The sequence below is a fragment of the Hoplias malabaricus genome, chromosome 7 (genome assembly GCF_029633855.1).
Source record: "Hoplias malabaricus isolate fHopMal1 chromosome 7, fHopMal1.hap1, whole genome shotgun sequence".
In the NCBI taxonomy this organism is placed as follows: domain Eukaryota; kingdom Metazoa; phylum Chordata; class Actinopteri; order Characiformes; family Erythrinidae; genus Hoplias; species Hoplias malabaricus.
This window is the reverse complement of record NC_089806.1, coordinates 21563929-21576230: the sequence shown is the minus strand read 5'-3', so window position 1 is coordinate 21576230 and position 12302 is coordinate 21563929.

Sequence of the window (12302 nt, the reverse complement as noted above, 5' to 3'; positions counted from 1 at the left end):
TATGGCATATAATTATTTGGAACCAAACAGGGAGCATGGAGAAAATTTTCAGGTTTACATTAGATGTTCGTGGGTGGGTGCAATGGCATCATGCATAAGATCCTCGTTATGCCAGTGGTTCAGCTGCTGTGAAAAAGCTGTACAGCATTAGTAATTGCACTTAAGTTGCAGGTTACAGACAAAACTCCATCCATACACTCATATGGTCCAAAAGCAGTCTTTACCCCCTAAATGATGACTATAGATTGAACAGCCTGTCCAAAGGTCGTGTATAGATTATAAAGCATGCAAAACTGCTCCAAAAATGGATAAACAGGCAAAAACCTTGAAAAGTTCAGGTACTGTCATATCAACATTACAATGTCTATGTGGACAATGTTTGCACGTTTGGTATCAGAAATCACTAATTACAAGGAATACATTTGCATACATTTGTACATGTAGAGTATGTTATATGATGCCAAGGAATGTGTTTTCACTAAATTATCTGCACATCATGCCCCACTGCAGTTAAAACTGTATTACAGTATATGTGTATTATATACATTATACAGGAACCTCTTTTTCCATAGCTGTGTCTGAAACCACATACTACGCTAAACAGTAATCCAGAATAGTCCTCAGGGAAGATGAGTATGTCTGAAACCATAGTATTCATTAAACAGAGAATGAAAATTACAGATTCTGTGCTATATTCAGTCCAAATCTGAAGTGTGCGAATAATTCACAGTTCCAAAACTGCAGTGGTACAGAATGGACTGTGACTTTAACAGTAAGTTATTATTATACAATACTGTGCAGAAGTCAGATATCACTCTTCATTATTTAAACCGAAAAGTAATACATGCAGAGAAAATGGGATCCTAAAAACTGCACAAGTCCTGACAGAGCAGCAAAACTTCACCATCAGATCAAAGTACTTCCATATATCTCTTTATATATTTAGGGACAGAGAAGAAAAACAAGCTTCGTTTTTGACCCAGGTTTGATAAAGTCCACCAGTGCTTTTGAAGAAGCTGAAGATGACAATGAAGATATTTGGGAAAAATAAATAATAAATATATATAAATAAATAAATATATATATACATATACATATATAAACTCACACATTCACTCACACCTAGGGACACATTTAAGTCACCAATCCACCTAACAACATGTTTTTGGACCATGGGAGGAAAGCAGAGCACCTGGAGGAAACCTACGCGGACAGGGGGAGAACACACCAAACCTGGAGCGGGACTTGAGTTTGTGTGAACTTTCCCCCAATGCTAAAAATGAATGAATTGTCTTTTATGCTTAACAACCATACACTGCGTGTAATCAATAACCTTGCATGAAGTCATTAAATAGCCATCTTAAGTGTTGTAATCTAATATATATATATATATATATATATATATATATATATATATATATATATATATATATATATATATATATATTAGATCACAACTCTCTCTCTCACTCTCTTCCTCTCTTTTTTCACTGCTGGGTGGTATATGATGATTAGAGTGTAGTTTGATGTTGGATTGTGCTGGCTCAGCACTGCACTGAGCTCTGTAATAACACTGAGCTTGTGTAGAGGCTCCAGCTTCTGGAACGCACAGAGAGAGAGAGAGAGAGAGAGAGAGAGAGAGAGAGAGAGAGAGAGAGAGAGAGAGAGAGAGAGAGAGAGAGAGAGTGAGAAAGAGACAGAGGGGAAGAGACGAGGGGGGGTATGCAGAAGCCCTGTGTTGAGACTGAAAGCAAACAAAAATCCCCCTTCATGCCCACTCACCCCACCACCTCCGCTGCTAAGATTAGTGTTCTTATTACTCTGCACATTTCTCCCTCCATCTCCCACTCTATTGCTTTTTTCACCTCCTTCAGGAATTCCTCTTGGTGGAGGATCTTGAGCATGCCCTGTCCCAGTCTTCAGAGGCATTCTGGGAATGGAATGCAGAGCTGTTCCCTGTCTCTGAGTGGAAGGGGATTCTTATTTATTTATTTATTCATTTTGAGGGATGAGGGTTGCCAAGTGCATCGTCCTAGTATGAGAGTAGATGGAGGCGGAAAAAAGGAACTAGAACAAGAGCTGTGTTCCGTTCAGGATGCACACTCTTTTGGCAGGCCTTGACAACTCAAATTCAAGGTCAACAAAATAAATCTATCTATTGTCTCAGTAGAAGTAACTTTTGCATGTGTGTGTGTGTGTGTGTGTGTGTGGAGACATCTCTGCATTACTTTTTAAGATGCTTTAATTTTAGGTTTAGGTTAAGGGTTAGGGATGGGGTAAGAGTAAGTAATTAGGGTAAGTTTCCACAAAATGAATAGAAGTCTAGAATAGAAGTAATGTCCACACATTCAAAGAAATTCAATTCAAACAAACTTATTTTAAATGAGATTCTTATTACAGTAAATACATACACTTCTTACTTTGTAATGTGTTCTTCTAATGCTTCTGAAATATACAATAAAAAACAGTATTAAGGATATTTGTAACAGCTTCAGCTCTTGTACACGTTCCTACTAATAGATGATGGAATATTGCTATGAAGATTTGAATGCATGCTGCCATGAGAGTATTAGTGAGGTCAGGTACTGATATAGAATCATTAATTCTGAATATCAAACCAAATCTCTTCAATTCATGCAGAAACCCTGGATGGTGCTCCATCAATCCAGAGAATTCAGTTACACTGCTCCACATCCAAATGCTGGGAGGTGGGGGATTCATACTCTTCTAGCCAATGTTTGCTATTGGTTATGGTGACCTGGCTGTGTGTGTTCAACTGAATACTTGTGTCAGCACATAAAAGTAGCTGAATTCACTAATTTGAAGAGGTGTCTGCATATGTTTGGAAATATTGTATATATACAGGATAACACATATGACAGATATGTCCTGAGATTGTATAAAAACAAGCATAAATGTGTGTGTGTGTGTGTATGCCTGTTTATTGCTGTTATGTCTGGGAGTGAGTACATGAGATCGAACGACTATTTCTGTGGATATTATTGCAGCTGAGTGAATGTTTATTGAAAATAAAGTGCTCAAATGGAGAAAAGTCAAGTGCCAGGCCTCCAGACTCTGCCTGGATCTTCCTCCCATTCCACAATATTCTGTCCCCTGTACATCAGCAATTTTCTAGCTCTCTGATTAAAGAATAAGAACTTCTTCATTCATTTATGGCTCAAGTGAAATCAGTAACAATTATTGGGGCAAACCATATGATTTACACTCATATAAAAAAACACATTTAAACACAGGCATACCGAGTGGACTGATAAGAATTGCTTCATAGAAAAGGTTTTGGAAAATCTGGAACGTTCATTCAGACATCTGGGTTATTAATTTAAAGGTTTGTGAAAGATACATTGTGAAATACTGACTACATGGCTTGATGCCTGATCAGTGCTGTAAAGCCTAAAATAAGGTACTCACCAAAGGCTTCATATATATATATATATATATATATATATATATATATATATATATATATATATATATATATATATAAACTCACACGAAAAAAGTAATACAAGACAAGTGCATTACTGGTAGAATATCTGTGCAGTTTAATGGCTCTCAGGTATTGCTAGGGTAATCCAAGCAATGGCTAAGCTCTTTTTATAAGGTCACTAAAGTTTTTGCTAAGTGGTTCCTATGGTGTATCAGGTTACTAAAATGTCCAAGGTGGTTGCTAATGTAATAAGTTGATAAGGTGTATCTTGGTGGTTGCTATGGTATCCCAAGTGGGTATTTAGCTATTTCAGATGGTGCTAAAGTGTATCAGGTGGTTGTTCAAGTGTTGATTAGTGGGTAGTGGGTGCCCTGGTGTTGCTAAGTGTTACTTGGTGTTTGCTATGGCATGGAAACATTTGCTAGGGTGTTTGTTAATGTATTGCAGCATGCTTTGTATTAGAGAATACTCTAGAGTTAGAATGGTATAGATATCTCAAGAACTGCAATATATATATATATATATATATATAAAACACTGCTGTCTTTGAGACTATAAGACTTCACATAAGACTACTCTGTATGGAGTGCTACTCCCACATGCAAGGCCTGCATCAGATTTTCTGTTTCTTGACCTCATACGCCATGTCCTGGTAACTCTTGGTGCATGTGTGCTATCACAGACAGTAAATAATTAATTGGAAAAATAGTATCCTGCCGGTCGAGTGTTAGATCATACAGTGGTCAGACGGACAGTCGCCTAACAGAGAACTTCAAACAGCTGCTGGGAAGTGAGGGAGACAATGAAAGGGAATGAAAGAAAGAGGGCAAGGAGAAGAGCACTGGAGGAATTTTTAGCAAACTATTTTATGGAGAACAGCACATTGCCAATAGCACCTTTGTCTTCTTCACATGCACACCTTTCTCTCTCTCTCTCACACACACACACACACACACACACTAAAGTCACATTAAAACTATGAGATCACATGTTCATGTCTGAACTATTGGTTCTTGAAGCTGTCCTTCTCACATGCTGCCTCAACAAGGCCTTAAACATACATAATGTACATTAACCTTGTAAAGAAATAGAGTCATTACAGTCATTATAAGACTGTCATTTATTCAGTGACATGATGAATTGTATTTATTTTTGGATCCTGTATTAACAAATTGATATTTGCAATTTCCTCCTTTGTCTGAAAAATGTTATCCAAAAAAAAAAGATATATGCAAAGAAATAAGTCAAACAGATGCAGAAAAACCTAGTTGTATATGCATCTAGACCTACGTTATGATTCAATGAAAAGAGTATCCTTCCCCAATCACACATCATCACCAACCAGTCACATGCTTCTGCTGAGATTCAGACAATACTCTGTGAACTTCAAACTGCTGCTAACACAATGTCACCGGACAACTGAATGTGTTTGGAAAAGAACGCTAACTGCCCAGATCTGTTATGTTAGCAAACAGACATCCATGCCAGCTAGTGTGAATGACTGGGGAAGGGTTTGGGCTAATTGTCTTTTCTTGGACCCCAGGCCACATACAGCAGTGGTATGTTTGGAAATTAATCTTGCAACTTTAAGGTCCGAGTGACATTATAAGAGAGTTCATTATTGGAGCACAGAGGACAGGAATTTCATTCAGTCATAAAAACACAAATACCTCCATCACCCCTCCAGTACTGTGAAGTCTAGGGCAAGTGGTTGAGGTTAAGAACATGGCACATGGTATCCAAACACTTTACTAACATAATAATATTAAAAATAATTCATACTTAATTGTAACATGCCTTGGTTATTGTCTGTAATTTGTTATTGTCAGTGATTCTAAGACATGCTGATTAGAGTTGCACTGCGTGACTGCAATGTGACTGACACTTGTTTTGTTATGGAGTGGAAAAAAGAATGATCTTATCTGTGTACTTGATGTATCCACTAATATTCAGCAGCCTCTAAAACATCATGTTTCAAAGGTATAATTGCTCTGTTTACAAAAAGCCTTGTTTGCAAACCGTGCTCTAAATGCCTTGCATACTGCTTCGTAAAAGGAAAAGACCCCTGGAGACATGTTAAAAAAACTGACTTCAAGTATGAATGTTTATATACAACAAAGCTGATATAAACAACACGGTTTTAAAAATCACAGTGCGGCCTTAAAATATGTAAACAAAGCCCTCAGATGGTTTAAATTGTCATGGTCACACTTTTAAAGACACAGCTCAGATAGATCGCACTCGGGTGTACAGTATCTTATGCCATCCCAGCCAGGGTAAATGTCACCCTTGTTTACGAAGTAGAGATACGGTCCACAGGCAAAATTATCCCAAACATGAACATTTCTAATAGTTCAAGTTGTTAAATCTCCTAAGTCTTCTATGGTGAACAGGAAACAGCTCTTAATATATATATACATATATATATTAAAATGAATGGTTATTTTAAAATCACAATAATTAAATGGAAGCTTAAAATGAGTTCTGTTTATTTACAGTAGTTACACTGCAGTTCACTATTACAGTGCATTGCTGCAATTCAAATATACAAGTTATTACTGTTTTGTTGTGTTTTGTTTTGTTTTTTTGCAGAAGTTGATGGTACTTATTTTAGAGTAAGATATTGTTTATAAACAGCACCACTGCACCTTACTGGAATTCGTATTTTCAGAGTAATCTAATTACAGAATCTAGGAAACTACTGCTGACTAAATTTTGAGAAAGAGAGAGAGAGAGAGAGAGAGAGAGAGAGAGAGAAAGAGAGAGAGATGTTATTTAAATCTATCAGTTCGCACACTTTATTATGTATAAGCAGTGTTGTGCCAGTTCACATTTAAAATGAATTAGTTCCAAGTTCAGTTCTCACTAATTTAAGTGAGCTAGTTCACGTTCATAGTTCAAAATTTAAAAAAAAAATGAAGTTCATAGTTCCAAAAATGAATTAGTTCACGTTAATGTTTTCCCCTCCAAAAATAGGCTACTATTCTTATTCAATAGAACCCCTTTCTACCCATCCATCACCATCATTATTGCTACTAAAAAAAATAAATATATTATCATATACCATGCTCACTAAAATTGGTGTATATCAATGCTGAGAATATGTTTTAACTTTTAAATATTGTATTATATTATGCTGACAATGAAAAAGTATACTGTATAACATTTTATTTAGACATCATTAAATTATGCAGCAGTTTAATACCACAACATGGGATATATTATAATAAAAGTAGAAATCTGTACTTCCATTACTGTGACTTCAATAATTAACATGTATTCCACAAGCCTGCTTCGATGCTTCAGTTCAATGTGTCCTTTTAAATTTGATGGAGATTTTGCTAATGTCCAGATTTGTTTTCCCCTTCTGAGTCAACACGTAAGTGCTCAAAAAATGGATTCAAATGCTCAAGAAAATACTACTAGCCATGCTAAGATAAGAGTGTGAAATTGTGTGTGTGAGGAACTTCTATCGCAGAAGGAAGTTTAGTTATGCAAACGTGCAAAAAGTTTAGTTATTCTGAGGGCAGAAAGAAAAATGATTGTTTCAGAGAGATAACCAATCAAATTGTAATGGAGGTGGGACAAAATTGGTGGGGCCAAAATAAAAACACTCTCCCACAGTGTTAGACTGTGGTTGTGCAGCTGAAAAATTGGAGCAAACTTGCACAAAAGGTAAGAATTTTTCCTTTTATTTGTTTTATTTGGTTATCTTAGATTATCTTGTTAAGCAAACTTCAGCTAAGTGAGTACTAGGTGCTGTAGATGCTTTTCCTCATAGTTAACAGTACTTCAACTGATGTCAGCTAGCAGTTTGATTTATGTACCTTTGGTAACATTTCACAGTCAAATATAACTACTAGCTTGATTTGTTGGAGAACCAAAAAGTGAAGCTTGCACTTGAGAGCTTAGTTAGCTGTAGCAAGATTAGCTAACTGTAATGACAGTGAACTAACACATAATGTTGACTGGTAACTATCTTAGCTACTTATTTATATGCAATCCCATTTGTATATATTTGCAGCTTAATGCTGCTCTTAATGGAGAAATGTACTGTGTAGTGTAACAGTGCTGCTCTAATGGCAGGGGAAATGTACTGTATTTTGTGGTAGAGCTCCGAGGGCAGAAGGAATGTAGCTACTGCATAGTGAGGTACTGCTTTGAGGGGAAGGAGGAATGTATCTACTGTATAGTGAGGTAGTGCTCTAAGGGCAGAAGGAGTTTAGCTACTGTATAATGAGGTACTGTTCTAAGGGCTGAAGGAGTGTAGCTACTGTATAGTGAGGTACTGCTCTAAGGGCTGAAGGAGTGTAGCTACTGTATAGTGAGGTACTGCTCTGAGGGCAGGAGGAATGTAGCTACTGCATAGTGTAATACTGCTCTAATGGCAGGAAGAATGTAGCTACTGTATATTCTTCCATCATGACCAGTGTTTGTAAATTAAAATATGTTTAACTGTGAATGTAACTATGCTGAAATTTACTACCCTGTGCTCACAGTTTCAGTCAGAGTGGTGATTAAAATTAAATGCTATTCTCATTTGCCTTTGCCTGTGCCAGAATAGGAATGTGCATTGATACCATATATATATATATATATATATATATATATATATATATATATATATATATATATATATATATATATATATATATATATATATATATATATATATATATATATATATTAAACAGATGATAGCTAGATGTTAAACAGAACATTTTCTACAACTGGTAGTACAACAATCCTACTAATTAGGATAAACAACAAATTACAATTACTTGTGTCATGTCTTTATCAGCAACATTAAACGTAGACTTTACATGACTTACCAAACAACAGAAAATATTTTATTACATACTGACAATATTTGCAATAAGGGGTGGCACGGTGGCGCAGCAGGTAGTGTCGCAGTCACACAGCTCCAGGGACCTGGAGGTTGTGGGTTCGATTCCCGCTCCGTGTGACTGTCTGTGAGGAGTTGGTGTGTTCTCCGGGTGCTCCGGTTTCCTCCGGGTGCTCCGGTTTCCTCCCACAGTCCAAAAACACACATTGGTAGGTGGATTGGTGACTCCAATGTGTCCATAGGTGTGAGTGTGTGTCTGTGTTGCCCTGTGAAGGACTGGCGCCCCCTCCAGGGTGTATTTCCCTGCCTTGCGCCCAATGATTCCAGGTAGGCTCTGAACCCACCACGACCCTGAATTGGATAAGCGGTTACAGATAATGAATGAATGAATATTTGCAATAACTGATTTGACCACACAAATTGAATAGATAAAATTTGTTTATAAATAAACAATAGATACATTCCTCCTGCCATCAGTTTAGTACTACATTATACAGTATCTACATTCTACCTGCCCTCAGAACACTACTACACTATACAGTAGCTACATTCCTTCTGCCCTCCAAACAGTACCTCACTCTAATGTAGTTACATTCACCTTGCCTTTAGAGCAGCAATACAATATGCAGTAGCTATATACCTTCTGCCCTTAGAGCAGTACTACACTATAGCTACATTCTTTCTGCTTTTAATGCAGTACCTCACTGTGTAGTAGCTACATCCCTCTCCCTTAGAACAGTAATACAATATACAGGAGCTACATTCCTCCTGCCCTCAGAGCAGTCCAAAATTACAACTACATTCCTCCTGCCCTTAGAGTAGGACCTCATTACACAGTGGCTACATTCCCCCTCCCCTTAGAGCAGTAATACAATATAGAGCAGCTACATTCCTCCTGCTCTTAGAGCAGTATTACCCTATACAGTACATTTGTTTTCCCATTAGAACAATAATACAGTACATTTCACTTGCCCATAGAGTTACAGTAATGTTACAAAATACATTTCTTCTTTAAGAGCTGCATTAACCAGTAAAATGTTCATTATAAGAATGGTTATGTAAGCATTATATGGCACTATAAACACAGCACTCCTGCCCCAAGAACAAAATTACTCTCTATGCAACCTTCTAATAAACAGCTCTCCCGCCCCCAAAGCAGCACCCCTCAACAAAATCCACACTGTGTAGTAAGATATGGACTAATGAGTAAGTTAGCTAACTGCTATGGAGCACAAAATTCAGTTAAGCTTAAATAACTCAGGATAATAAGGATTCCTAGCATGGGGTTGCATGTAAACATATATTTCACTGTCATTATAATTAGCTAATCTTGCTACTAAGCTCTCAAATACAAGATTTACTTCTTTGCTCTCCAACAAATCAAGCTAGAAAAGTTATATTTTGTCTCTGAAATGTTACCAAAGAGACATAATTCAAACTGCTAATTGACATCAGTTGAACTATTGTAGATTATGGGGAAAAGCAGTTAGTTTGCACTCACGTAGTTGAAGTTTTCTTTTTAAAAAATAGATAAAATAAAATGAATATAAAAATAAAAAAATGCTTACCTTTTGTGAAAATTTTTTCCAATTTAGTCAGCTGCACAATCACAATCTTCTACTGTGGGAGAGTTTTTTTTTGTCCCACCTGTTTTGCCCCACCTCCATTACAATTTGATTGGCTATTTCTCTGAACTAATCAATTTTTCTTTCTGCACTTAGAATAAGTTTATGTAACTAAAACTCCCATCTGCCCTCAACTCACTTAACTGAAACACACAACATCATCATTATAATGACTGAACATGCATTGAAATGTGCCTTTGGGGTTAGATTTGGGGTAGATTGCTGTACATGCACTCACAAATTGTTTATGGGAATGCATAACATGAAATCAGAGGCTCTGGAGCATCTATACATAGAGACACTGTGCTCATCCTGCCTTTAGAGCAGTTAAACTGTGTTCCCTGGTGTTATCCAATATCTCCCAAAGACAAAAGTCAGTACTTGACCTCAGTAAAACTATTATAATTTCACAGCAATGTTCCAACATTTAGTTTAAGCATTCCTATAAGAGTACAAGCAGTTACTGCTGTAAGAAAGGGACAAACTTCCAATTTACAATCTTTATTACAGTAAGTGCTGGATTAACATTAATATGGATGCCATATAGCATAAATATGGTATGTATTGCTCATAAATGTATCCTGTAACAACAGAATCCTTGTCATTATACACTTAAATGTAGGGCAAAACAACAACAATAAGATAGGTTAAGATATACTTTATTGTCCCCGAGGGAAAAGAATTCTTGGACTTCACATTCACTTTAGTATTGCACAAACCTCTAGTTTTTAAAGTTTAAAAGCTTTATTGAAGCTGGCACAAGTGAGATTTTATATTAAGCCTACACCTTGGCGTGTTAAACCTTCTACCTGAGGGTACGAGCTGGTACTTTAGCTAGTCACAATTTTTTTGCTCCTCTGAGAACGAAAACTCTTCATGTATGGACTGAAGTGACCTATCTTCTTTTTTCCCTATAATTTTCATAGCCATCTTAATAATGTAATATGCAATTATTTGTCATTGTACAACATAAAATGAAATGTGTCTTCTGCATTTAACCCATCTGTGGCAGTGAACACACAGACAGACTAACAGACTAGCAGCTGTGAACAAACACCCAGAGCGGGAGTCAGCCATCCCCAGCGCCCAGGTTCAGTGCCTTGCTCAAGGACACTTCATTGGGCTTCAAACCCCAATGGGCTTGTGGATTTAACTGGCAACCTTCCAATACTAAGCCTGGTCCTCTAACCATTAGCCATGGTTGCCCACAGAACTGAGCTGAGATTTTAACTGTACTGAAAGATTACCATACTATGCCTGTATCCCATAGCAAATCAGGCTCTCTAAAACCAGCTGGTAAAACAGACACATTAACTCATGACTAATCCCATACAGTCTGAGCCTTTGTAAGAAATATAGCCTCTGCTGTAATCTACAATCTGCATTAATTGCTGATATCTATTTGTTTATGGATGAATAATTTCTAACTTGTTTCGCCTCCTCTTTCAGATCCCCTGCTCTGTTTTCATACTGCAGCAGAATAGTACCAACTGCATGTGACTACCATTGGTGGGATCGGATTCCAGTGTGCCATAATCTCTCAGTGTTTCTGGCACAAAAGCAGTGTAGAGAGAGCATGGAGTAGCAGGAGGGCAGGAGAAGGAATGCTCTTGCACATTCAGGAGGATAAAAGAAACAGGAAGTGGTGCAAGTGAGACAGAAATTCTCCAAACAGGTGGTTTGTCACCGTTGAGTGTTTATTTTCAGGAGTTATCTGTTTGGGTTTGTGCATCTGGATGGGATTAAATCCTTGGAAATGCGAATGGAAAAAGTACAGAGGGATCTTTTTGCTTTTTTTAGCCCTTGTGATTTAGGCAAAGCACAATTAGCAAATTAGTTCTTTTTAAAGACAGAGGCACTCTTGGACATGGCACGGCTGGAAGACATTAAAAATGGAAAGAGTGAGTGCACGGTGATAAAGCAACAGGTTAAAGGATGAGCTCAGTACTAGGCCTCAAAGGTGCATGCTCTTGGATACTTGAAACAGATGGAGGCACCCTTAGACTACAATGGCAATTGAGCTCAATGCTTCATCACTCTCTTAACACATTCATACACACACGCATCAAATATTTATTTCACTTTCCAGAACACACTGATCTGCTCCCTGTGTGTGTGTGTGTGTGTGTGTGTGTGTGTGTGTGTGTGTGTGTGTGTGTTTGTGTGTGTGTGTGTTTGTGTGTGTGTGTGTGTGTGTGTGTGTGTGTGTGTGTGTGTGTGTGTGTGTTCTATTGTGTTATATTGCTGCATCATTGTGCAGGCAGTACACATAGAATGCAGTCAGTAATGCTTCCATTTGAGCCTCTTTTACTTTTTTTAAGTGATAGACTCCTTCGAAATAAGAGAACTGTAGTTTGCTGTGAGTGATGATGGAAAACACAGT